This window comes from Pinus tabuliformis, chromosome 4_2 (genome assembly GCF_031772625.1).
Source record: "Pinus tabuliformis cultivar Carrire ecotype Pingquan chromosome 4_2, CPIR1, whole genome shotgun sequence".
Taxonomy (NCBI): Eukaryota; Viridiplantae; Streptophyta; class Pinopsida; order Pinales; family Pinaceae; genus Pinus; species Pinus tabuliformis.
The window spans coordinates 439,201,532-439,226,285 of NC_142304.1; the positions used below are offsets into that span (position 1 = coordinate 439,201,532).

General features: G+C 33.0%; 1 pseudogene; it reads left to right on the forward strand.

Moving 5' to 3' along the window:
- The first annotated feature begins 16,633 nt into the window (after positions 1–16,633).
- LOC149169846 (putative E3 ubiquitin-protein ligase ARI8 pseudogene) lies at positions 16,634–18,256 on the forward strand (annotated as a pseudogene).
- The last annotated feature ends 6,498 nt before the right edge of the window (positions 18,257–24,754 follow it).

A 24,754-nucleotide genomic window follows, 5' to 3' on the forward strand; every position in this document is an offset into this window, starting at 1 on the left:
ATTTCGCAATACATATTCCACCCATGACATTTATCTCTAGTCATGTTATTACTTTGGTGGTCAGGTCAACCAAAAAGAATCATTTGTATTAAGAATGTAGGTTTTTTTTTTCCCTTTTCTATGTTTTTCTTGTCACTTCCACGACCATCATTGATTCTGATGGTTTCTAGGTAGTTAGGAGTTTAACTTCTCACATGATGGGTCTTCTTATATTAAAACAAATATTATGAGTAAAACACTTTCATTTTATTAACAAAAATATATATTTACATTCTAAAATAAAAGGTTTACTTTTCACTTTTTGTCTTTTTAGCCACCTGTCATTGTAAAACTCATTTTGAATCTAATTTACCATTTTTCCTTGAGGTTATTTTTCAATCTACATTTTATTTTCTTAAAATAAAATATTAACTATAAAAATAAAAATTATAATTTGATTTCCACTTTCATTGAATGTTTCCTTGAAGCATTTTTCAATTACCAACTCATGATTTCTACTAACTAACAATTCATTGAAACATTTTAGGCCTTACTACCCAATTGCCCTTGAGATTTTGGCATTCAATCAGGGCATCTCCCAAAATCCAACAATTCTTAGGAATGATGATTGACATCTCATCTCACGGGTGGTGTTCATTCAAATTTTCCACATAATAAGAAATATGCAATTTAGTGCAACATGATTATATCTTCTATGCATAAATCTAGTATGTCATGTTTGCATAATGGTAAACATTATACCTTCACATTTTTATTTTCAAGTCACAATGTAACCCTTTTACTTTTTATTGGTTCTTATGCTTTTTGCCTCTGGAATCTTAGTGACAACAATAAGATTCCTTCAATTGGGTCCCTCTTATCCATACTACGACATTAGTCACAACTGTACTTCATAAAACTATACCCTTTACAAACAATGTTATTTAAATATGATATATCTTGCCAAATATACTTGAAAAGCCTTTTAATTTTCACATTCATCAATGTTTCCCAATACTTCAACAAAGTAAGAAGGTATTGGTCCTGTTAATTTTTCACCTATATAAAAAAATTCCATGCATTAAAAGGAAGCATAGAAAATAAAGATACATTTTCGATACTATCAATAAGGGAATTAAAACAAAGTTTTCACAAAGATGTTTTCCATAAGACAAATTAATGGAAACCAAACCTTCTAATAGATATATTGTTTCTAATCCAAACATTATCATCCACAATAGTTCTAATCCATGCAAAATGATATTTCATTTTCATGCATGTGTCTAAGTCACCTTGTGACATTACTAACTTGAAGTCAATAATGCAGATTTTCATGTCAAATAAATTAAGAATGCCAATCGATTCAAATTCCCATCTAGATTCTATCTAGAAATTACAATTTAGACCCCAAATTTTCTACAACATAATGGACCTAACTAATTAGGTTTAATATATAGTGTCGCTAACAATATTGACATAAACTCGACTAATTTCCAAAGGATGAAAATGAAATATTTTGTTAGATGTATGATGTATATAAGCTCATTCATGCTAAAACCATCATTGAAACATCAACTTGTAGAACTACATTGTTATGTTTGAAGTTTGAGAAATCATTGTAATCAACACTTATCTACTACTAGTTTTATGACTAAGTTTCAAGAACATACATAATGTATTCCATCGTATACGTTCTCATTATCGGATAGTGTATTATTAGGATTTCAAATAATATTTGCTACCCTTGTCATATCAGTTACCATTTATGCACACTTGTTAAACTCACATAAAAAGCCACAACCCTTTTCTTCTTGTTCTTATTAGGGAAGAGTACATGCACATGCTTCATAATTGGTGTTATAGATATATTAAATTTTCTAGTTATGGTATGCAATCACCATCTACATGTAATTCGTAGGTTATTTATAATGTATGAATATTTAAAAAAGTTAAATAGGCATGAATGTTCTGTAGTTTAAAATACTATATTTTGGGAATCTAATAACTACATTAGCTTAATGATAAAAGTCATAATGCTTATTTTCTAACAATGAATCACCGTTGTTAAACAATGCAATTCTGCTAAATTGGTCACTTTTATAAGGAACTATTGCTATCGCCATCTAAGTTATTTATAAGATTGAAGAATTTATATTGACATTATCCATGGTTAAGTAAATATCTACTTAGTCATCATATTTTATTGTATACCATCTTAATATGCATAAAATCCTATACAAAAATTTAGTCATATAAGGATACTAAATTACCATTAGTAACTAAGTGTTAATAACAAATATTGGTAGCATTTTATAAGCCAATAAGAAACTCAAATTTGAGAAACATATTATCACCATTAAAATTCGAATATGAGAATTAACTACCACTGTCAAATTGTTTAACTTTAGTAATAATCTTCAACAAAAATTGAATAATGCATATTCCAATCAATTGAAATATATCTTCATAGTTAAGTGTATTATTTTGTTGATAATATCACATAATCTGCAAGTATTGTTGTAATATCCCCAATATTATGGCCTTGTTGGTTTAAGTGGTCATTAAGTTGAAATCTATTTAAATTAGAATTAGAATGTGATAATTTAAATATTTTATTAATTTGTGGAAATATTTAATGATGTTGCTATTTTAAGATGAGACATGATGAATGTTAAATTTTATGAAATTTGTTATTTTTGAGAAATAGATAGATGTTTTTCTTGTGGAACTAAACCCCAATAGTTAGAGAAACAGTTAGAGAGTTAGTTGTATCCAAAAAATGGGGAAATAACAAAACAAAGAAAAATCTCCAAAAGAAGGGATTCATACTCTATTTGAATACCTCTAGGAGAAAAAGAGGTTAACAAGAAGAAGAGGAAGGAAAAATAGATACTGATGCTCTAGCATGATGAGAAAAAGGAAGGAGATAAATGTGCAGACTCTAGACTTGAATGAGATTAATGTGGGAGAGAAAGACAATAATTATCAGACACCACTAGTGGGAGATAAATATTGGTGGGAACCCTTGTGATGAATAGGAAACTACATAAGGTTTGCAAAAATATCATTTATTTTTGTTAATTTATTATCTTGTTCTCTGATTTATTTGGGGTGAAGCTACAAGGTAGTTAAGCATATAGATAGCTTATACTTGGGTGGACCGCGAGAGCCATCTATTTATTTCCCAAGATATATCAGATAAGTTTTGTTTAACTTACATTGTTCTATGGTAAAATTATGGATTGTATGTGCCTACTAGTAAAGAATAAATATTATGTGTCAAGAAATTATAAATTAGAATACTATCTATCTATATATATATATATATATATATATATATATATATATATATATATATATATATATATATATATATATATATATATATATATATATAGATATATATATAGATATATATGATCAAATGTGCAAGAACAACAATTGTTGCAGGTATGAAGAGAAATTGGTTTGACATATGGAGAATGATTACTTTGCATTGGGAACCATATTGGGATGGTAAGATAAATGAAGTTGAATCACAATATGTATGAATAAGGGCACTATGAAACCAATACTGGCTCTAGGAAGGCATTGTATACATACTTTGATAGGAAATAGTTATTCTATGAAAACCACACAATTATAAGTTACATAAATTTCATGCAGGTAAACAAGAAAAATGAAAGAGGTTGAGGTTAGTCCTTCAGCAGTTGGTGAAGAGAAAGAATAGCCACTCAAGATAGTCCCCAAGCATGACTCTTAACAATCCAATAAACCTAAGTAGGATCGACTTGGTTTCGGTAAGGAAAACTGGGTAATGGGTACTTTAAAAAAATATATAAATTACTTCCATAAAATAAGCTTGTATAAAGAACTATAGAATAGAATAATATTAGAAAAATCTCTAGTGTGAAATACATGCAATTTTCAATAGAACAATCTCAGCAGTAAAAGAAAATATTAAAATTCATAGTTCAAGATAGATCTTTTTACTAGAAGTGTAATTATTTACAGATTAGATAAATAAATTTTATGATGAAAACCCTTTATTTCAATATAGGCACCAGAAATTTCGACCTATAACACAAGTATACATATCTAAACTTTATTGACTATAACTGCAGTAAAGATTGTAATCATAATGTTATATTTCAAACTATCATTTTGAAATGAAAATAATGAGAAAGAGACGATGTCTTCGTAGACCCAAAATGCTAATACAAAATAATTGGAAATTATAATATTCGATGAGTCAAAAATGGAAAATACACACACACACACACAGAGATTTTCCCCTACTTCTCACGCCACAACTTATCATCTTTGATAACCCAACTAAGGTTCCACTGCTTACTTAATCAAAACCATCACCACATGGTTAGATTGATTGCATGAAGCAAGGTATATGTGTGTGTGTGTGTGAATAAAAATAAGTAATACATAAATCATGAGAGGTTTGAGAACCACATAAAGACCATTACTAACGTGGTGCCTATTCCAATTGATAGTTTGTAACAATAACTTGAGTAAATAAAATAATTAACCTAAACCATAAACTTATGGAAACAAAACCCTAGTCTCATATTTCATAGCTAGACTATATGAATTTGGGTTGTTGAAGACTTAAGGTCGTGCATGGTTGTCTGTGGAATAAAAGGTATGAATACAAAGTAAGGGTAGGGTTAAATAACCTTGAAAATTGAGCTCGAAAGAAGAAAATAATCTAGTCAATATTTTATGAAGACTACAAGAGAACCATTCATGACCGCAGGGTGAACGTGCAGAAAATTCTACAAGGGAAGAGAAGAAATGGGTTAGGGTTTACTCAACAAAAATGGAAAAGGAAATTGCTAGCACTAGAATCTTTAGAGACGAGAATACTTGTAATGGATGATCCAGGTAGATATTTGTGGCCACCCACCTATTCCACTTGGATCCCCACCATTGTTTCTTTTCAGTTTCCTTAATTGTAGCACAACTTACTATTCTTGGCAGTTTTTCGAGTCCTAAACTTCCGGAGCCATTCCGAGGGACTAAAATATATTTTTAGGGAAAACGGAGAGACTGAAAAAATCCCAAACCAATTTGCTATTTTTTTTTTCAATCTCCTCTTTGATATATTTGAAACAAGGTATTATGATAGCCAAACAGAGATTGTATGCCAAAGTTACGACCATGATAAGTTGATGTACCAATTTACCAAAAAGGGGCCCATAGTTTTGGCCCTTCTTCTCCTAGGGTTATATTTTTCAATGTTTAGGGTTTTCCATTGTTTCTCAATAATAAATAGGCCTTTGAGCCTCATTGTAACACATTTTAGAGGCAAGTAGCCACCACATCCCTTCTTAGAGTTAAGCTACCATCGCCCGAGCTAGTTTATTTCCATTTCTGTATGTAAGAATATTTCAATTTTTTGATATTAATTAAATGAAGTTGTATTTATACTACATCTCTGTGTTTATGTGTATATTTGTATTTTTTTACATTCCTTCACAAGTCTAGGTAACTGTCGTCAGAGTGGTCTACCCTTTCTCTATTTTTATTTGCATTTCCCCAATGAGGTCAGGGTATAAGGAGTTAGCTCAAATTGGTTGAACCTTTGCAAGATGAAACCTCTCAAACCCATATGACTTCCCATGGAAAAACAACAAAAAGATGAGGGGGCAGGAGATCCTTTCAAAATATTGCTCGAGGAAGCCCTCGAGTGACAAAGGAATGCGATAATGGATAAATTTGCCCAGATCATTCGACGACTACCCACATGCGATGCATATTCATCCAGTATCCACTCTAGAGGTGCCACTCCTTTGAAGGTACAAGTTAAATTTGACATTCCCATATTTGAAGGACAAATAGATGTAGATGTCGTAGATAGATGGTTAAAGAAGCATATTTTTCATTTCATGACTTCTCCAATTGGGAAAAGATTACCTTTTCACTCCTCAAAGCCACCCCACATGTCAAGGACTAGTGGGGAACCTACTGTGAACAAAAGGACGAGAGGGAATCCTCACTATTTTTAGTCCCACTCACTTCGAATTCTTTTCAAGACGTTATCAACGAACAATATTACCTTTTCGAGAGATATGAAGATAAATACATAAAGTGGACCACATTACGAAAGGGAGGGGACCAAGATGTGCCGAAGTTCAAAAATGTTTTCCATACCATTAGCATGAAGCCGAGTATCATGGATTTTGTGTGGAATTTGGTACTTAAGTACCAAGACTATCTACACACGTACATCCAGGAGGAGATGGAGTTCTTGGACATCTCATTGCTTAGCATTGCTTATCGATACATTGTCAAGATCGAGTAGAAATTTAAACAGAGGAAGTGAGACTTTGGATCTGTGAATCCGAAGCAAGGGAAAGGCACCTCCAAACTGCAGAACAAAGGACAAAGCCAAGGCAGGGTGACCCAAGAAAAACCACCAAAGATGCAAGAAAAAAAACATCACCATGAAGACAATGAAGGACACAGGGAAATGGTGTGCGTTCCATAAGAGCCCCACTCACAACCCAAGTGAGTGCCAAGCCAAATAGTCACTAGTGGCCGAGTTGAATGCTTCTGAATCAGATGGATGTTCTGACTCTAAGTCAGAAATTGACAAGGGGTATGAAAAAGGGTAGCAGATTATCGATGCGAATCCTAGTGCCACTGTTTCCACCATCAAGATCCAGAATGATGAGCTTGAATATCTAGAGGAGGGGGAGTGACTCTTCCACTCAAAGAAGTGGATGAAGGGTTCTCTGTTGTATTTCATTGTTGACAACGGGAGCCAAAAGAACCTCATTTCAATGGAGGTCATGAAGTGGTTGAGCCTACTGACCACACCACACCCACAATTGTACGCCATCAGGTGGCTTAACCAAGGGCGAGATCTCCATGTCAGCCAACAATGTCACCTTCCCTACAAGATCAAGCCCTTCATAGATGAGGTATTTTATGATGTTGCCCCTCTTGAAGTTTTTGATGTTTTATTAGTCCAACCATACTTGTGGAAGAAACATGTTGTGTATGAGTCTAGGCCTCACACTATTATTATTACTTTGGGCAATAAGTTGTATAGGATACCGAAGGTAGCATCACATACCATCATTTCTTTGATCATTGCGAAGTAATGCAGTAAGATCATTTCCCAGACCAAGAAATTTTGTTTCCTTATGATTCATCCTCAGGGAAAGAAGAATATTGTGGCTAGAGCCCCTAGACAAGGCTCCTCCACACAACAGCAGTAGATGGACAAGGTTGTAGAGGAGTACAATGACATCTTCACCTCACTCATAGGGGTACATCTACACTTTCAAGTCAAGCACTCCATCGATCTAACTCCAGGAGCACCACTACCTAATGGACTGATCTATCAATTCTCTATTATAGAAAATGATGAAATCAAGAGGCAGATTCAGGAGTTGTTACAGAAAGGGAAAATCAGGCCAAGTTCATCACCGTGTGGAAGGTTGATTGTGTTTTTACATAAGAAGGATGGGACATGGAGACTCAGTATTAACTATTGAGCACTGAACAATATCACTGTTCGAAATAGGTATCCAATCGCACGGATTGGTGACCTTCTAGATTAGCTCAAGGGGGCCAAATATTTTAGCAAGATTGACTTGAAGTCTGGTTATCACCAAGTATCGATCGAAACCTCCAATGTGTGGAGGATTTCCTTCAAATCCAACGAGGGCCTTTTCAAATGGTTGGTCATCTCTTTCAGGTTGGCGAATTCCCCCACAACCTTTATGAGGCTGATGGCCGACATCTTGTGACCCTTCACCAACTCATTCATTATGGTTTATTTGGATGACATTTAGATCTTCAACCAGAGTTGGGAAGAACACCTCCACCATATCGACAAGTCCTCCAAACCCTGCGACAACACAAGCTGTGTGCTAATTTGGAGAAATGAACTTTTGGTATGACCCAGGTTCAATATCTAAGGTACATCATTGATGAGAAGGTTATGCATGTTGACCCAGCCAAGACACAAGTCATTCTGGATTAGCTAGCCCCAACTACTCTAACATAGCTCTACATCTCTCTAGGCCTTTCCAACTTCTACTGCAAGTTCGTGTTGGGGTTATCTCATATAACTTGGCCTTTGAGTCAGGTCACCAAGGGGAGGAGCGAAAGAAAATTTGTTTTTTTCTAAATCCCAACAAAAGGTATTTTTTGAGTTAAATAATCAGCTCTTCTCTACACCAGTGCTCACATTTGTTGAAATTTTGAATAATTAAACACTTATTCATAGAGATTATGTCGATTATACACTATTGTGGAATACATGCATAATACATAACCTCCTCTATGTTGATCCTCAATTTAGCAGCATCAAAAATAATGAAACATCAATCACATGCGCACATTAACACAATATGTAACCCGGGGAAAGCATACAGCTGAAAACCCCATACTATCTGTATATTATAATGATTGAGAACATATAAAAATACATAGTACGATACTCCTCACAAGTACTCAGTACTATATCCACCTGTTACATGCAAAACATCCACCTGTTACCGTGATCCACTGATCTTTATCCACCAACAGATCCTCCCTCTTGAGTTTCCACAACTCAAAACACTCACCATTAAATTTCTCGATCTCTATCTTTCCACTGCTTGCCATCTTCTTTTACCACCAGAATCGATCTCGCAGATCTCCCACTGAACAGGGTCTACCACAGGCCTGAGCGCAAACCCTCAGCAACAAAGGCGTCCCCTTGAAGCCGAAATTGCTCTGATAAGAAATGTAGGTTTCAACCTCGTATAGGAATTACCTGCATACAAATTCTAAAACATAGAAAATAAAAAATGGGAGAGCATAACACATAAAACACATATACATAGAGATTTTCCCCTAGATCCCAAAACCTGGACTACCAGCTTGATTTTTCATTATGTTCCTTTCAATTTTATAATAAATATTTATATTGCCGAAGCATCTAATACCATGGACCGAAAAACCATCGCGTCCAACACCATGGACTGAAAAACCATCGCGTCCAACACCATGGACCGAAAATTGTCGCGTCCAAAAAAATGTGTGAAAATCATGCACAAAACCATAGTTGGGTCCGCTCATCCTAACATAGGGTCCAAAACCAAAATTTTACGGGGCACTGCCCCAAACCCCATAAAGTGGGGTTACGAGTACGCCTCAAACTCCCTATGACGCCCCCCGCTACACAATTGGCGCAATGAAGGGGGGCTTCGCCCCCACTCTAACCCCTTGGTTGATTACGTGGGCTAGTCGTGGAAAGAATATAACACAACCCAACAATATATCTATATCTATATCTATCTATATATATATATATATATATATATATATATATATATATATATATATTTCTCTTTTGTATTTATATACTCATCATGGATGGTAAAATTGGTAAAATTGTTCATCAGTCTTGAAGACTTCAAGACCTTCCTTATGAAGAGGAATATCCACCATTATAGAGAGATAGGATAACTTTGAAAAAAGATGATTTAGATAAAACTAACTCATGAAGGGTCATTTTTGTTCAGAGGCGTAAGAAAGAATTATCCTAGAAATGATAAATGAAAGTCTACCAATTAATGTTGATCTACCTTTGATTGATCCTCTTAACCCTATATTCATTCAAGTGGGTGTTAAATTTCAACAACCTTTTTACTTGTTCTCTCATTGCATGGTTGGCAAGAGTGGCACTCAAAAAATGGGGGAGATTTGATATTCTTCACCATATATCTCAAGGATTTCAATTGTGATTTCCTCTTTATCCCTAATAAGTGTGATATGTTTCTATCCTCCAACCTGCTTTTCTTCTCCGTTCTCTCTTTTTGGCATATCACTAGTTGCTTCTACAACCCAAATTATTCTCTCTAGTATTTGAGTGTCCCTTCATCCTACTTGATTTTAGTTTGGATTGGGGGGATTTCAAAGAATAGAACATAGATTTCGTTGGTTTCCACCTAGTTCCACTATCCCTATGGTTACCATGTTGATCTTAGCAATCTTATATAGGGATTTTCATAGGCTTTGTGTTTATTCCTAGTCACTCTAGGGGCAGTAGTGTTTTTAGAGGATCATATAATCCTTGGGGTGGTATGATATTAGGAGGAATTATTTTCCCTCAAGATTCAGTTACCTTTGGGGGCCTAATTTTTTTGGAGTATTATCCCTATTAGTACCACATTTCCTATCAATATTCCTACATATGGCAGTACTTTCATTCTAGGAGGTTATCCTTCTAGAACAATATATAGTCCCATCAATATACATGTTTTTGGGGGTTCCTTCGTCCTTAAGGACAATCGCCCTAGGGTAAATAATCATTTTTCCACTTTGCTTGCTCCACGATGTCAAAACCTTACATTAATATATTTCATACTTTCATCAGTATCTAATGATAATTCACTTTTCCAATTATAATTCATATATCGGGTGTATCATGTGGTGTTAATCACATATTTGGTGGTCATAATCCGTGCATGCCACTGTAGGAACTTACATTAATATGTTTCTAACTTTATTGAATTTCTTTCCTTCACATATTAACTCGATTATAACAATTTTAATAACGAAAATTACTCTATCTATCTTCATTCATTTTGTTTCTAAAATTTTGTCTCTCTTTCCTATGAAAAAAACCCTTACCTGCACAAAATCAACTTTCCAAAATTCCCTGTAATTTATTTACGTTTTTTTAAGAATGATACTCTTGAACTCGTTGAAGTAGCCTCCCCTTGGTACAAGTTAGGCTAAACAATTTCTATACTCAATACAAATTCATCTTTGATAAACATTACACAAATTTATGTTGATGATCTCTCATATATTTTCTATCAAAATAATCAGAAAATAATTTGAATCCACCATATACTTATCTAATTCTTTCTCCTGGGAATGTTATAAGAGTTATCCTGGTCCTCCCAAATATAAGATAGTTTCTTTCCCTTTCCAACTAGCTACACCTGGGATCTCCTCCTCCTTGTTAAAGAAACAAACTAATGAATTTTCTCAGTTTCTTTTCCAAAAACTAGTTCTCCTAAATCTCTAAGTAGTGTCTTGCTTTCTTCCTGACGTTCCAACCTGTATTCCTCTCCAACTAGCTGTAATCAGGAATCATTGTTTTTCTCTCTCACAATATTCCTATCCATAGAGAGATCCATGGCATTTATCTCCATCTAGGGCGTACATTTTCTAGTCCCTTGTTTTTCCATTCCTTTCCCTTGAATGAATAAAAAATGGAGAACATTCTTCTTTTTTATCTTTTTCCCTTCTCTTTGGTATAACTAATTCCAAGTGTTTCCTTAACAATAAGGAGTTAAGTTCCACCCTATAGCTCTTAACACATTCACAAGAGTTTTAACAACACATAACTCTTTTTTTTTCAAATTATATCCACACAAAAAGTGAGTATTTATATATAAAAAAATGGAAATATTTACATTAACATCCTTTTCTAATTTTTTTTTTATTTTTTTTATTTTTATTTTTTATTTATTTATTTATTTTATTTATTTATTTATTTATTTCAGTCATAACAAAAGGAAAACCATAAATAATTCATAGAAACTTAATTCATAGTGAAGTAATCGGGGGTGTCACACCCATTTTTCATTGAGTGAGGGGTGAACTCCTTCATGATACATTTTTAGTAAAGAAAAATGTTTGTTGAAATTTCCCTTCACATTTTCTAGTGTAATCTCGGTGTTCATTTGTGTGTTTTGTCTATTTGGTTTATCCTAATGTTATTGTCTTGTGAATAATGTTTATAATTTTATCATTCATCATGCCTTTAATAAACTATAACTAATTAAATGATGTTAATGATGTGAAGTTGCATCCGAATCCATTATGTTGACAAGTTGCACTAAAAATTATTCAGCTACGCAAGTAGCTATTTCCATTTCTATAATTACTCAACTTAGTAATAGTGAATATATCATTTGATGACTAGTTAAATAGTATGTTATAAGTCATTTTTGGGATGCTACATTCTGATACAACATGTAGTTTTTCTTTTTTATCTTTTATATATTGTATGAAGTATACATAGGGATGTTACAACCATATCAATGCTCCTAGGGGGTTAACAACCTTTTTCCTTGTTCTCTCATCCCAAGGTTGGTGAGAGTGACACTTCAACAATGGGGAAGATTGGGTATTATTCACCATATATCTCGGGGATGTCTATTATGATATCCTCTTTATCCCCAACAAGTGTGATATGTTTATATCCTCCAACGTCATTTTGTTCTCCATTATCTCTTTTTGGCATACCACCAATTACTTCTACAACCCAATTAGTCTCTCTAGTCTTTCATTTTCCCTTCCTCCTACTTGATTTTTTTTACGCTGGGGAAAATTCAAAGCGTATGGTCTAGAGTTGGTTGGTTCCCACCTAGTTCCACTATTCTATGAGTGATGAATAATAGTTAAGGAAAAATAATGAAATAATAGTTAAAATAATAAAATAAGAGTGATGAATTTTGGAGGAAAAAGAAGAAAACTACTTTTTTTAATTATATTTTGGCTTAACCCTTATAGGTTTACTCAAATTTCAAGTGTAGACATCATCCCGCATCTAACAAGTACCCGTTATGCATACTTTTGAGAAGACCTACGTTGATATAAATTGAAGATACATGAAAAAACGTGTTGAATACGCTTTTTAATGTATCTTCATTTTTTTTATGAATGTAGGTCTTCTCAAAAATATTCATAATGGGTACTTGTTGGATGTGGAATTTAATTTTGCAACCAATGAGTATCTACATTTGAAATTCGAGTAAACCTATAAGGAGATAAGCCAAAAATACAATTATAAAAAGGTATTTTTTCTCTTGTCCCTCCAAGATATTTACATGTACCTCTTTCTAAAATTAAAGGATTTTGATTGGTTTACATGTTATGACATGAAAATTATGTGAAAATTTCATGGGCACTTTTACGCTAAGATTTCCTCTAATGCATATTTTGTAGGGATTGTTTCAAAGGCTTTGTGTCTATTCCTAGTCATTCTAGGGGTATTAGTGTTTTTAGAGGATTTTATAATCGTTAGGGTGGTATGATATTAGGAGGAATTATTTTCCCCATAGGTTCAAGTACCTTGTGGAAACCTAATTGTTTGGGAGTAATTTGCATGTTTGTACCACATTTGCTATTGCTATTCCTACATATAGGGTGCTTTCATTCTAGGAGGCTATACTTTTAAAACAATATATAGTCCCATAAATATACATGTTTTTGGGGGTTCGTTTGTCCTTGAGGCTAATCCCCTTCGGTGCAATAATCCTTTTTCCAATTTTCTTTGTCCATGGTGTCAAAACCTTTGCACTACTCATCCCTTTAGCCACATGCCTACATCTAGAAACTACACTATAGAAGGCCCACAAGTTCGTTCTAGGGAACCATCCCTATGTTTAAACCTATTTGATCACAACCAACTTCCATACCTTGCTTTTCTCGATTTTCTAGATTTAGAAATTTTTACAAATGAACCCATTATCCAAAACCCACAATAAACACCTTATTCATTAAATTACCATCTAACATTCACAAATTAAAGTATACCACATGTTTTTGAGTGGTTAAATAGTTTAAAAATGGATTATTTATCTTATTCTGCAAATGAAGATTTTATGAGTCAAACATTAAGTGAGCTTAGTCTTGATGAAAAGGCAAGTTTTCTTGAATTATTTTTACCTTTGAATTCCTTATTATGAGAAAGCCTTCCTCACTATAAAAGTTTCCCTAAAATATCAACAAAAATAATCTGAATGATTTGTTATTTGCTAGGTTATGATGATGGCTAAATAGTAGATGAGACTATTAAGGTTTATTACTACATTATAACCATCCAAAATGTCTTTCATCAATTTTCATTTCAGTCAGTTTTTGTCATTAATGTACAGTTAGCAGATTACAATCTTACTAAGTCATTTACATATTAGTTAGCCTTTGTCTACCTCTTTGTTTACTTTTAGGTTGATTATTTTTCTAGGTTACCATCATTATGTTCAAACCTATTTGAGCACAACAAACTTTCATTTATTGCTTCTCTTTATTTTATAGATTTAGAAAGTTTACAAATGATCCCATTATCTACAACCCACAGTGGACACCTACACACATTAAATTACCATATAACATTCAAATTATGTTTTTGGGGAGTTATATAGTTTCAAAATGGATTATTTGTGATATTCTCATAGCATTTCTAGTACAAATTATCAAAGTTAATTTTATCCTCTACAAAATTCAAGTTCAAAGTATTATTTTGAGCTTACAAAGGGAGCATGAATCATATCTCGATAATCATTTTGGCATTTTCTTATTAAGCTTATACTCAGAATGAATATTAAAATTGCAACACCCTAAACAGTTGATGTGATGCTTCTTGCTTAGTTAACTTTGATGAAATACCAGAGGAGGATGATTCACATAAAACCCATTGTGAATTTGACCTCTACAAGCTATTTGCAGTGGTTTTAAGACCACTTGGATATTTCACAATGTTTAGAAACCATATTTGGCACAATTCACTATACCTCAAACTCATATGTATGTCATGTTTGTATCTTGGTATTCTGAGATGTATATTCCAAGAAAAAAAGTAATTGTTTGAGAGAGTGGAACTATTTTATTTTATATCAATATTGCATCTATCCAAAAAATGCTAAATATTGTAATGCTTAACCAAAACCAACCCAAAAATGAATATTTTGAGCCAAACATAAAGTGAGCTTAGTCCCGATGAAAATTCATTTTCCTTGAACTATTTTTAGCTTTGAATTACTTATTACGAGAAAGCCTTCCTCCCCTGTTCGTGAAACTTAGAAGACAAATCATCTCAACGACTTTCTATTTGAGAGGTGGTGATGACGACTAGATATTATATGAGACTAGTTTAAGGTTTAGAACGACATTACCACCATCCAAAAAGTAATTCATCTAAGTTTGTTTATTATAGTTTTTGTGAGATGTCATTGATGTACAGTTAGCACATTATAATCTTGCCAAGTCTTTTAAATATTAGTTAGTCTTGGTCTATTTTCAGCTTGATAAGTTTCTTGAGCTTCAATTACATAGTCAAGATCAAAGTGGAAATGTCATCTTTGTAATTCATTAGACCCCAATGGTGAGACAACATTCTCGAGGTTTCAATTTTGTTAACCGGTCCATATTAGTTGTATACAATCTTTTATACGATCAACTCCTTGCCATAATTTTTCCAGTAATGAAGAAAATCTTGCAGCCCAATTCATAGACCAAGGTCATTGATTGTTATTTCTTTAAAGACTTTATAGAAGTAAGAATTTTATGGGTGTGAACATCCTCCTTACATTCTTCTTGATTTCCTACCAATAAGGATTTGTGCACTTACTCTAACTAGATCCATTTTGTATCAAAGAAGTGTCCAATAATGTTTAAAATGAAATTTGATGTGGAACCCTTTCTAATTAACACAAGGGTAGCACCGCAAGAAGTTGAAGAAATGTTGAAACAGATGAAATTCTAATAAGGAGAGGTTTGCCATTATGATCCATATAGCCTTGATGACGCAACTATATTTGTCAAGAAAATTTGCGAAAGTGTTGTCCATCTTGTGGCATATGTAGATGATATGTTAATAATAGGGAACAATGATAACTATATTGCATCCATAAAGAAAGAGTTGAAGAAATGATTTGAGATGACAAATTTGGGGCAAGTCCATTACTACGTGGGCATTGAAGTGACCCACCATCCAAGGTATAAATTCCTTTATGAGAAGAAGTACATTGGAGAATTGTTGAGCAAGTTTGGCATGGTTGAATGCAATCCTTCGTAGACTTTGATCGAACAAAACCCTAAGCTCAAGTCTAAAGAAGGGAATGAAGGGAATGAATTTGAAGATGCAAGTAATCCACAACTTGTGGGAAGTGTTATCTACAATTTGAGATTATGTTCCTTAGGAAAATCCTTAAAGAGCTACAAGAGAAACAAATGAAGTCTAGTCCCTCTCCTATTGACAATACTTTTGCAATTAAGTTTGCCAAAAATCCCAAAATTCATGATTGAAGCAAACATATAAAGAAAAAGTATCATTTAATTCAATATCAAGTAGAGGCCGAGAGTAGTCATCTAAGACATTGTTACATTAAAAGCTAGGTTGTGTATGAGTCCACACTTTCATTGATTACCTCTGGCCACTTTATGATAAACTGGGTTATCGTTTTAGGAAGTGAAAACTAGCCCATTAAGAATATTATATCATTTTTGTATTATTTCTTAAGTGAATTATAAATTAAATGAATATTTGAGAAAATTTGAATATTTGTTAAAAATATTTGAGAAATTTAATATTTGATTAATATTTGTTAAAAATATCAACGTCACTCGTCATGATGTGATTCTCTACCAAAACAGTTCCAAAGATTATGATTCAACCAATGTCACATCATTCGTCCATATTTTGTGAAGTAAAATGGGAGGTCGGCTCTTCAATGCTTGGTTTGGTATAAATTCTAAGGAAGCAACCATTGATTTGAGCAGGGTTCCCCATATCATTTAGTTAAAAAGAAAAAGGCCCGGGTTCTAAATTTCTAGTCTAATCTACGTAACGTAAGGTGAGGCACAGAAGAGGAAAAGACTCACGCTGTGATTCAAGAAAATGGAGTATGATGATGATAATGTATACGACTATGATGGTGCATATGAATCAGAAGAAGAAGTTTACGATATGCAGGTGAACATAGCGGTCAGCGATGGTAATGATAATGACAGCTGCATGAAGAAGTACACCGTTTTAAGTTTGAAGGACATTTCTGAGCGTCAGCACAACGCCATAACAACTGTTTGTAATGTGCTTTCAGTCTCTGAAGTTGAGGCAGCCATTCTTTTGCGTCACTTCTATTGGGATATTAGTAATGTGTACGATCAATGGTTTGCAAATGAGGAGAAAGTGAGGAATGGCGTAGGGTTATTGTTACATGAGCCCAACGTAAAAGAAGAAGAAAACTCAATCAGGTGTCCAATATGTTTTGATGATTACAAGACGGGAGACATGAAGGAACTCAAGTATTGCGGCCATCGCTTTTGCGAAGAGTGTTGGAGACTTTATATTCATACCTCAATATATAACGACGGTGTAGGATGCCTCAACTTACGATGTCCAAATATAAATCCACGATGTGGTGCTGTTGTGGGTGAAGATATGGTTTTTTCTTTGGGGTTATCTGAGGAAGACGCTAGCAAGTATACAACATATCTTGTGAGGTCATATGTCGAACAAAACACAAGGGTTAAATGGTGTCCAGCGCCGGGTTGTGAATACGCTGTGCAGATTGACGTTGTTACTGTTAATGCAAGTCGGGAGGTTGTGTGCAATTGCTCCTATAAATTTTGCTGGAACTGTTTAGAGGAATGTCATCGTCCAATCGACTGTGACACAGTGAAAAAGTGGGTTTCCATGATTAATGAAGGCGAATCACAGAACTTGTATTGGATAATTGGTAACTCTAAGCCGTGTCCCAAGTGTAAACGAGCAATCGAGAAGAATTCTGGGTGCATGCGTATGACATGTTTACGGCCCTGTGGGTTTGAATTCTGTTGGATATGCCTCCGTGATTGGAACGTGCATGGCTATGACACTTCGGTTGCCTGCAACCAATATCGTCCACCGGAAGCAGGAGAAGACAATTCGTCCCATGAATCCGTCTCCGAAGATGTGATGAAACTGACTGCTAAAATGTCGTCAGATAGATTTGTATTTTACCTTGAGAGATGGAAGGCAAATGACAAGTCTCAGGAAAAGGCATTCTCTGATCTGCAGCGTGTGAGAGTGGTGGAGCTTAAAGAATTGGTTGATAGTCTTGTGCTGCGCACGAGTCAATCTCGCATGACAGGATTCAAATGTGTGGTAGATGCATGGCTACAGATAGTTGAATGCAGGCGTATGCTGAAATGGACATATGCGCACGGCTATTATCTTTCGCTGCAGCTTCATAATGACGCCGATCGGGGTAAACAAAAGCAAAATTTCTTCGAATTCCTTCAAGGGGAGGCTGAGAATAGTTTAGAACGGCTTCATCAATGTGCTGAAAATGAGCTCCAACAGCAGATGGAGGGTGTCCGCAACGCTGAAGCTCACATTGAGACCAGCGACATCCATTCAACTTCGAGGGATTTCGATTACTTCTATAAAAAACTTGAAGGGTTAACAAAGTCCACTACTGCCCATTTTGAAAAGCTAATTCAGGCCTTTGAAAACGGACTGTCCGAAGTCCAGTACTAAGTATTAATTACTTTTGGCTGACTATCATTGCCAATGGAAAAATTACATTGCATCTTTATTTAAGTTTATTATATTTTTAGGTTTTAAAGTGTATTTAGTTTTGGGATAGTGAAATGAACTTAGAGATAAAATGGTATTTTCTGAATTTTTTTGGGTGGAGATTGTTTTAAATATAGTAAAGATTTCTTTGGCTATAGTCGAAATATATATATATTTTTTTTTGTCAAGAGGAGTGTTTTTTTTTCTCATTTATTATTTAAGAGTAATGATTTGTTAATAAATTAGCATTTCATTAATAAAGTTGTGATTAATAGCATAATAAATAATAAATAAATACTTATTGAATTTTGAATTTCAGTTACAAAATAAAGCTACTTAATGTTATAATAACAATCCAAAAGTAGATTAATTAATATAGTTTCTATTATCATTTATATAATTTAATGTATATTATTGATTTAAAGATAAAATATATATTTCATAATATATATTTTAACATTGGTTGTATCATGAGATATATACTAATATTTTACAAAATTGAAAACATAGCATCTGAACCTTTTTAAAATTAAAAAATAATTAACCTTAAAACAAATAGAAATTGTAGAAGAACACCTCTTAGAAATAATACATTATTATATAAGAAACAATGTTAGAATCAATACATTATTATATTTAAGAAACAATGTTAGAATCAATACATTATTATATTTGATTGTACTTTAGATTAAGCAAAATAGACCAGTTATACTTGTTCTCACAAAACCCATTGACATTGAAATCATTTGAAGACATTATTCATACACCTCAATACAAGAATGGAATCATTCAAAGCCATAATAACTTTCTATTAAGCTTTTCAAAATTACTCCATAAGTTTCTATTAAACTTTTCAAAATTACTCCATGTTAAGATTAAATGCAAAATTTTAGAGCCAAAACTTTAATATCTAAAGAACAAAGAAAACCTTTAATATCTTAAAAAAAAAATTTAACATGAAATGAAAATAAATGCCATTGAAGAAGCCTGGGAAAAAACGAGTTTGTGAATCAAATTTGTGGCTGAAAACTGGAACAGTTAGCTGAAAGTATTTGCAATAGCCGGTGCAATGCTGGAGCCAAAATTTAACTAAAGAATACAGGCAATAACCAACCAATAATATGTGAAGGTAAACCAGTAAAAATGAGTTTAAGCAATCTTGAAAATTTGAAGTAGAGAGTTTGGAACTCGTGAATCTCTTATAAATATTTTCCGATCTTCAGATATTATGTGTGGTGCAATGTGATACATTCAAATCTAACAATGAGAACCTCTCAATAGTTTTCAATCCAAACTAGAATTATTATTTTGCTTCTTCTCCTATCTAAGCCTACCCTAGTTTTCCCATAAACTGAAATTTATTTAATTAAAATTGGGTTAAGATATTATAGACTAGCAATTTTTTTCTTAAAGTGTAAAGTTACAATGAAAGAATTGAACATGTTTATAATGTTATTGTAAAAATGTTGTAGCAAAAGAAAGAGAATTGAACATGCCTATAATGTTATTGCAAAAATGTTGTAGCAAAAGAAAGATAACAACCTAAAGCATGGAGGAGAGGAAATTAGTTGAAGCTTGCAATAGTCCCACACTTTTTCTAAAGCTTGGAGGAGGGGAAATTTGTTGATGCTTGCAATAGTCCCACACTTGTGCTAATGATGTCACAGATAATGAGATGAAATAAAGAGCATCTTTCACGGGAGTGACCTTCATATTCCATGATACCCTGCAATCAACATAAAGAAGGTGGGTTATTTTAGAATTTAGCTATCTCCTTTTAAAAAGTTTAGATTAATTTGGAGTCATTTTCCTCGAGCCATTAATTCGAATTTTAAATTTAAATTTAAATTTTGTCTAGAAAAAATTTGTTGGAATTGCACATTTATGTGGTGTAGTTTACACAATCCAAGTGTCCAAGTTGAACGCATTGCATCCATTTATGCATTCAAAAATACAGTATAAAAAATGAAAAGTTACATGTGATATGCATATATAGAACCAATATATATCCATTTTGAAGAGGATTAAATCTCTTGGGTGCATACATTTTTTCAAGTTTTACACTCTAAAAGAGTCTTATAGGCTATCTTTAAACTTGTGGACTTTAAAATTAGGTTCTATTTATTGCATGTGAAAACTTGTGTGGTAGAGCTTACCTCTCCATCGATTCCCTAGAATAACATCCACATGTCATTTTGGTGCCCATTCTACATCTTCATATAGGTTGAGGATTCCTCCTATAGACCTACCATGACATGAATTGATCCCCATTTCTCTCTCTTCTATAATAGTCTCGCCATACCCTTTGGAGGATTTCAATCATCTTTATGTTACTTTGCAATCACTAATTCTTATTGCAACTACTATCTTATGCACACTACATAGCTATTGCTTTCCCTTGCTTATATTATTGTTCTTGCAATCCTCTTTGACCAATTTCCTTTTGCATCACCACTTGCCTTCACTTGGCGACCTTTCCTTTCTTACATAGATCATTGCAATGGGTGGAATTACCTTTATAGCCTTTTTGCCTCATGCTTATGTTGGTTTTATCACTTGGGAACAAGATGCATCCCATTTGTACTAATTTTTTCCTCAAGATGTGATTTCTTTCCATTATTTTCATACTTATTAATGAACAAAAACAATGACTTTACTATTCCTCATTTCTCCCACTCATTAAAATAATGAGAATGAAACCAATCACACCACTATCTCTTCTATCAGTTCATTAAACCATGAAGAAGACACTTACTGGAGCACAATTTTACCTCTTTTTCAAGCTCATTACAAACTCATGAAAAAGACACCCTATCAAGTATAATTTTATCAAGTAAGTGTGTGTTGATAATGAGATGAAATAAAGAGCATCTTTCATGGGAGTGACCTTCATATTCCATGATACACTACAATCAACATAAAGAAGGTGGTTTGTTTTAGAATTTTAGCTATCTCCTTTTAAAAAATTTAAATTAATTTGGAGCCATTTTCCTCCACCCATTAATTCCAGTTTTAAATTTAAATTTAAATTTTGTCTAGCAAAAATTTGTTGGAATTGCACATTTATGTGGTGTAGTTTACACAATCCAAGTGTCCAAGTAAACATTCAACACATTGTATCCATTTATGGATTAAAAAATAGACTTTAAAAATTGAAAAGTTACACATGTGATATGCATATATAGAACCAATATATATCCATTTTGAAGAGGATTAAATCTCATGAGGTGCATAAATTGTTTCAAGTTATGCACTCTAAAAGAGGTCCTATAGACTATCTTTAGGCTTGTGGAAACTTGTGTGGTAGAACTTACTTCTCCATGGATTCCCTAGAATAACATCCACATGTCATTTTGGTGCTCATTCTACGTCTTCATATAGGTCAATGATTCCTCCTATAGACCTACCATGACATGAATTGATCCCCATTTGTCTCTCTTCTATAATAGTCTAGCCATACCCTATGGAGGATTTCAATCATCTTTATGTTACTTTGCAATCACTAATTCTTATTGCAACTACTCTCTTATGCACACTACATATCTATTGTTTTCCCTTGCTTATATTATTGTTCTTGCAATCCTCTTTGACCAATTTCTGTTTGCATGATCACTTGCCTTCACTTGGAAACCTTTTCTTTCTTACAGAGATCATTACAATGGATGGATTTACCTTTCTAGCCTTCTTCCCTCATTCTTATGTTGGTTTTATCACTTGGGAACTAGATGCTTCCCATTTGTACAAATTGTTTCCTCGTGATGTGATTGCTTGCATTATTTTCATACTTATTAATTGACAAAAGACAATGATTTTACTATTCCCCATTTCTCCCACTCATTAAAATAATGAGAATGAAACAATCACACTACTATCTCTTCTATGAGTTCATTAAACCATGGAGAAGACACTAGAGCACACTTTTTCCTATTTTTCAAGCTGATTACAACCTCACGAAAAAGACACCCTATCAATTTTTTACTCATTAAAACTGAACAAAAAGGACATTACTCAGTGTAATTGTTTTCTCTTTTGTTCTTGCTACTCTACAAAGGATATACAAAAGAAAGCACGGAAATTATTCCAAAGTCTTTGTAATAAAACAAAATGATAGTGTTAGTGTGGTCATCCTATAGATGGGTTATGGCTTTCCTATATTCCATATCATACATATCAGTCATTTTACTCCTTTAGCTAGTTACTATTCCAATCATTTTGTGGCATGCTTCAATGTCTCTTTCTTTGTTGCATGATATCACATGGTTTTAATTAGCTGATGATATGAATTCACTTTTTTGTCATGCCACTATATGTTCAAGGAAACTTTAAACTACAGGCAATCATTGTTAACCTTTTTTCATCCATCCCATTCTTTTTTAATACTAAATTTTAGAAATGGGAATTTATAAATTTTTACTTAATATTGAAATTTACAAGGAGTTAATAAGTGATGTTTGATTTGGCATTAAATGTCACCAACCATGTATTTGGCATTAAGTTCCACCCCCACAACAAATTGTTTGTAATTCAACAACTTAGTCGAACAAATTTATGTATATGTTGCATAAAAGGTTGGATAAGTGTGAAGAGAAGATGAGAGAGCCAAGTGGATCTCAAACTAGAAATTCCTAGAGACAAGTTGAGGTACGTTAGGTTCTAGGGTTAACGTTAAATCTCAATTGATTGGGAAGGTATCATTCAATTATTTTATCAATTTTGAAACATCTTAAAGAGGCCATTGATATGGTGATTTAAATATTTAACAATATAACTAGAATAAACATATACACATAGGGAGTACAACCACTAGCATGATAATTTAATTATTTTATTTAATTCTGAATATTTTGAAGAACCCATTGACTTAGTGATTTAAAGCTTTAACAATATCACATATATAAAGGAGTATGACCAAATCACATATACTAGTGTAGATCCACCTTAACTTCAAATCTATCAAACACTAAGAGGATCATATCCCTTAAGGTGCAAACCTCTTTTTTGAGTGCAAAATGTGAACAATTGCTTTCCACCTCGAGATATTTGATCCCCCTAGATACTTGATAAATTGAGATATAAGATGGATCTATGGTGGTATTTATATAAATAAGACATCAACGATGCATGTAAAAAATGATGATTGTACTTCATATTATAATAGTACAACAATTAAATGTGTTTGGTTTTTTCGATAAAAATTTCCTAGAATTCGATAGGGATTTCATGGAATCTTAAGTTCCATCTATTTAATTTGCAGAAGACAAAATGATAATTTTTTTTAAGACACTAACTCCATTTATATATTTAAAAATTCATTTTAAACAAATAAAATTCATAATCTAATAAAAATTTGTATCATCAAATTTTAAGGGAAAACAATAAAAATTATAAAAGATAGCAAGGTTATTAGATACAAATGAGGAATTAATGGTAATAATGAAAGGTATAAGACCATATTGGTTGCAAAATTTTAATCACAAATGGAATGTACAAATTTGCATAAAATTATTTCACAAGTTGTTAAACTTTCCATCTATTAGCGTTGTGTTGACACTAAGTTGTTTTACCAATTGTTAAACTTGCCATCTATTTGCCTTGTGTTGACACTAGTTTATTTACTTGCTTTGGAGTTATAGAAGTTGGATATTAAAACAACATTTTTGCATAGATATTTCAATGAGGATTTTTATATAGAACCATAAGGTTTTGTGCAACATTGCAACTAAATATTAGTTTGTAAGCTCGAGAAATCATTGAATGGCCTGAAGAAGTCGGCTAGTTAGTGTTAATTCTTTCATGATGTGCCAATATTATACTAGAAATGAGTATCATAATTATGTGTACTTTAAAATTTTGAATAGCATATTCACTATCTCAGTGTTATACCTTGGTGATATGCTCATTGTAGGTAAAAGCATGGAAGAGATCAACAAGTTGAAGACTGTGATGGCTAGGAGATTTGATATGAGGGATACAAGGGTTTCAAAACAAATATTAGGAATGAAAATGCAGATATTTAGGAAAAATGGTAATCTCAAGATTCCACAGTAGGAGTGAGTAGAAAAAATACTTGAGAAGTTCAGAATGGACAATGCAAAACTAGTTAATATCCCTTTCACTTCTAATTTTAAGCTTTCTTTAGGTTTTTGTCCTAGAAATGAAGATGAAAATGATTATATGTCTCAAGTATCTTCTGCAAACGTATTATAAAGTATGATGTATGTGATAATTTATACTAGACTAGATATTTCACATGCAATGGGTGTTGTTAACATGTTCACAGAAAATCCATAAAAATGCCATTAGGTTGTAGTGAAATGGGTGCTTCAGTATCATAGAGGCACCAATGATTATTGTAACACCTTTAATGTTTGTAGTGTATATGTTTGTGCATATTTTTATTGAGATTTGCCTAAAGATTTTGACAAAAGAATGTCTACTTCAAGATATGTCTTTACTCTT